Genomic DNA, 5,000 nt, shown 5'->3' with positions numbered 1-5,000 from the left:
CCTTTGAATTGCAACTTCCCCCACTTTGTCGCCAAGGAGACTTAATTCATTAGCAACCTTAAACTCCCCTCTATGAATCAAAAAAGCAGAAAAAATAGACTTGATGATGTGTGCAAATATTCCAAGATGCTGCTCGGTGTCCGCTATAACGAGAGAGAAAACAATAAAATTGTGACGTTGGGACCGAATAAAGTGTCCGTAAGTCCGTAATAGCGGGAGTTTATTTCAGTCAAGCGTCTGTAACTTTCGCCGGGGATTTAGCTGCTGTCTGTAATAGCGGGGTGTCCGTAATAGCGAGGTGTCCGCAAGGCGGGAGTTACCGTGGTGAGTTTTTCAAGGGACAGGGAAAAGGCTACCTGAAGCCTTTTCTCGACCCAGGGCCCACGAATTGTTTTGGCAGTCGCAAATGTTCTTGCCGTGGAGGTTCTCAGTTTAATATCTTTTCCTTATTTATAGTGAATTGGATTGCAGTTGCAAGCATTTAACCCTCGGTAAGTCCTTAGGTTTCCTATTACCAAAATGTGATATGTGATAATTTTGTGAATTTCGCTCTGGTGTCAATCTGTATAGATAAAGACTAAAGTATCTTTATTTGCACACGGTGATATTTGACTTGAAGCTTGAAGCAAGCAAACAGCTGGGTGAAAGAGCTCCTAGTAAAAATAGTCTAACGATCTAAATGGCTTGACGAATGTCTGACAACTTGTGAATATGAGCAGAAAAATCCTTTGATCTCAGAATTCATGTGTTCTTACATATCAGCTGTTGTCTTGCGACACACGTTTTTCGTTGCTACTATGACCAAAAATCAGTTCTTCTTTTTCTTTGGATTGCATAACTATGTTACCTAAACACTGATTGACCCAAGTTTTTAAGCTTTGATTTAAAACAGACACTTGTTTATTTTTACTGGAAAGTCCGCCACTACTAACTTTAAAATCTTGAGCCACGGGGATCGAGGAGAAAATGACGTCGATGACTCACTAGTTAAGATAATTCCCTTGAAAATGATGTACTCTCCACATTTCTGTCAAACTTGTCAGAACTGATATTCACACAGGACATTACATAGATAAAATACAATCAAAGATAGGGTCACCATGCTTGTTTTTGCGCTGTATGCCCTTTATTGTACATCATCACCTCACACTCAGTGTCTAGCACCAAATGCAGTTTCACATCATTGCGCCCCATTGCTACCGCGCATCCTTTCAGCGCACGCAAATTCACAAGCCACGTCATGCATCGAGCGTGCGCTAAGTACTAAAATGAACATTGATAGGGTAGATGGCCATTGCTATAGCTTTGCTTGGATTTAACGATCTTGGATGTTCGGTGACCCCTACTTTTCTTTTCAGAAACAGATTTTATTTACAATTATCTCCACATTGTCTAAAAATGAACAAAAAACCAATGTGGAAAGTTAAAAAAAATTTCAAGATTTCTGTCCTCGGGACATGGAAACCTACCATCTTGCGGCTGCAAGGCGCATGAAACTATGGTCACTAAAATGCGAACTTGTTACTGGGTTGCCTATGGGCAAACCCAGTCGAGGTCTGCGTTTAGTTTGTTTGTTTTCTTTTTTTTTTTTTCTTTTTTTTTTTTTTTTTTTTCCGTGTCGGTAAAAGTCTTGCCTGTCACTCCCCTGGTAAGTGTTGCCTTTGTGTATAGAGCCCTTTGCGCATTTCTTAGGATCGAGAGGGTTGTGGAACTGCGTAGATTTCTCTGGTGGACACAGTAGAATCATCAACTTAGCCTGCAATGGCGTCGAAAGTCATGCAAAGCGAATGGCGTTTTAGTGGATCCTTAAACAAAATATACCTTATGGAGCTCAATAATGGAAAGTCAGTTGGATAAACTAGGCATGAATCTCAAAAGCGACGAGTACTGGACTTCGACAACAATCTATCGCCCGTTGAGACGAAATCAAAGTGAGCAGTATTTACCTGAAGTACATGGTAATTTGACACAATAGAGTTTCTTGTCTTCACGCACGCAATGAAATAGGAAGTGGTTTTCGCCTTTAAGAGCAAATATGTTGTTTGTTTCAATAAAATTTTCGCTGGAAAAGGATTCTGTGGTATTTTCTGCCTTTGTGAATTATAATATCATGTTGTGTATTGAATTTTCGAGCTTAAGGTTCAAATGTGATATGGGAGAAGTTTTTTAGTGTTGCTCTATAAGCAGGAAGGGTTCACAGGCCTGTTGGAAGCGTGCTTGAGTTTCAACAAAATGAGGCCCAAAATCAGTGAAAACTTGTGACGCTGATGAATAATAAAGCAGCTGCTATTTCCAAGATGATGGAATTACCTGGTGATAAATAACGTCGTACGCGTCTTGGAGAGTAAATTTTGACTTTGCATAAACAAGAGTTGGGCGATTGTGATCTTTGTTTTGACTTCGCTCATTTCATTGTCAAACTTTATAACACTTGACAGAAAAAGAAACTTACAAAAACCCGGTATCTTGCCATCATTTGACACAGATGCTTCACTATTTGGCAAGTAAACATGCCGCGGTAACTTAATCACGACGCCCGCTGAATTCCGGCCATGTCACTTTCGATTTTGCAATTTACTTGAACATAGCAAAAATCTCCCAAAATGTTTGTCACTGATCGTAACTTTTTATATTCTATATTCACGGTTCAAAATTAATGTTGTTTTCATGTCGTAAATATTTTATTCTTGATCGACCGTCCGAGAAACTTCCTTCTGCTCTTTTTGAAAACTGTGTATCAATATTTATTTGCTTTTTCATCAATATTTGTTTTGCATAAAGCAAGCTAACAGAATCTGTACCTTGCTGAGTTCGCATTTGTTAGCGTTAATAGTATTTTCGGTTAGATGTTTCTGTTTTCCATGAGGGGTTTATTGTTTTGGTCTCCCATCCCAACACTAACCCCGCGAAACAGGGCTTGACTTCAGTGAAGTTTAGTATTACAAAATTTTCGGATGCTCATAGGGCACACTTGTGGTGAAAAGAAGTTGTGAGGGAACTTGAAAATTATCAACATGTCAGCCCAGAAGCCAATGTTTCTCGTTTCTCTTTTATTTGTTATTCTTCAGAGACTGGAATGCTGTATTTCAATACCACACAATTCAGTGCCTTCTGATTTTCTGTAGCACGTACCACAGGCAAGCCAGTGTATGCTTCACAGAAGCATCTAGTTCTTTAAGGAACCTCAACAGTAAAGTAAAGTAAAGTAGACCTTATTTAACGTCGATAACTCGTAACAGTAACTTTTAATCACTGACAAACCTGAGGTCGACGGTGCGCTCATTTTACTTCCCCCTCTCCATCAGTGCTCCGTTTTACGGGTATTTAAAGCTACTAGCTACACGGAAAGGAAAGGAGTCGAAACAAGGATGCGAGATCCGGGAATCGAACTCAGGACCTCTTGCACCAAGGCCGCGCACTAACCGACTGTGCCATCCATCAGTTAACTGATGGGTCCACTTAAACAATGTTTGGTAGAGAACATTGATGGGTCAATGTAAACTCACTTGATGGGTTCACTTAAACAATGTTTGGTAGAGAACAAAGGGGTAGTTTCTAAAGAAACTGTGGTGCTGCGTCGGTGGGGAAGTAGTATACAAAAATTTTGGTTTTATCAACAGAGTTGATAATGTAAATTGGCCACCGTACAGAGATTCTAAAAGCTGACGTTTCGAGCGTTAGCCCTTTGTCAGAGGGAATGACAACATTGCGCTCCAAAGATGTAATTGCAATCTTTTTGGGCTTACAGACACTGTGGCCTTATTCGTTAAAGAAGCCGGATTTTTTCAGATTTAGGGTATTCTACCGGGCAAGTTCTCTCCAAAACGAAGTTGGTGACCTCCCATTTTTTTTACATTTCTGACATCACTAACTCATCATCTTTCAATGGTAAAATTTGCAGAAAAAAATCAATGTTAGAAAATTCTCGCATGAACGTCCTTAATGTATATAATACTACAACTTCTACTGTCCAACTTTTTTTCTCCTTGAAAGATGTTTTCTGTGTACCTAGTATGACTAAATAACACACCATGCTTCTTTCTTAATGAAACACAACAACTAATGGATGGAAAAGGGCCAATTTCAGCTTCAATTGATCATATTTTTATTTTTTTATTTTTATTAGATTCTCTCTATTCATAAGTAAATACATTTAAATAGAGTTTATATGGTAAAATAAATTATTACAGTTAAGATGTATAAGTTTTTTTAGTTTTTTTTCTTCATAAAGAATATTGAATGGAGAAGGGCACATTATAGTGAAGACTAATTAGGGCCCTTGGAGCAGGTATAATTCAAAGAATAGCCCTTTATATCACATCACGAAACAACACAAGGTACCAACACATGTATACACTAACTGAATGCGATCAAAACAGACTAATACTTCAAGCAAGATAATATTTGCGAAGTGCTTTTATGAAAGAGGTTTTTGTTGTTACAGTAAGTCTTGAATACAAACAGGGAGGGCATTCTGTTAATACTCTCCAACACTGGTAGGGCAGAACTTTCTTATGTTTATTCTAGATTAGGGAATTGATAATTGTTGAGCTGAAGCACCGCATGTAAAATAATAATGTTGCTCAGATACAAGAGTTATTGGAAAGTTCCTTGGCGTATTTTCACATAAATGCTCATTAAAAAAAAATTAATAAGCATGTTGACAACTTGACAATATCACGAAATTTTAGTAGAGTCCAGAATTTGCATAATAAGGAGTAATAGGATCTTGCAAGGGAGTATCGTTCATTAATCTAAGGCCTTATACATACACTGTATTAGCTGTGATAAGGGACTATTGTAAATATTTCCCCATAGCAAACAACAGTAAATTACAGGGCAGACCAGGAATAAACAGCCTACACAAACACAAAACGCATGCACGTTTTTAAATGCGCATTTCCAAATGCGCATGTCATGCGCGTTTTTTCTTTGTTGTTCAACTTGTATTTAGCTGTGATGTTCATTGTTCCACAAAACAATAGACAGACGATAAAATG

At 38.2% G+C, this 5,000-nt stretch overlaps 1 protein-coding gene across 2 annotated transcripts in view; it reads left to right on the top strand.

Annotated features, from left to right (window-relative positions):
• Nucleotides 1-380: 380 nt before the first annotated feature.
• Nucleotides 381-5,000, top strand: part of LOC137999289 (transmembrane protein 53-A-like) — a 51,467-nt gene continuing 46,847 nt past the window's right edge. The window contains exon 1 of one of the 2 annotated variants that reach the window (XM_068845124.1): nucleotides 381-491. The gene's annotated coding sequence lies outside the window, so the exon portion shown is untranslated. The remainder of the gene's footprint in view (nucleotides 492-5,000) is intronic. The other variant, XM_068845125.1, reaches the window with a different exon arrangement.

The sequence above is a fragment of the Montipora foliosa genome, chromosome 4 (genome assembly GCF_036669935.1).
Source record: "Montipora foliosa isolate CH-2021 chromosome 4, ASM3666993v2, whole genome shotgun sequence".
NCBI lineage: Eukaryota > Metazoa > Cnidaria > Anthozoa > Scleractinia > Acroporidae > Montipora > Montipora foliosa.
This window is presented reverse-complemented; position numbering and strand designations above follow the sequence as displayed.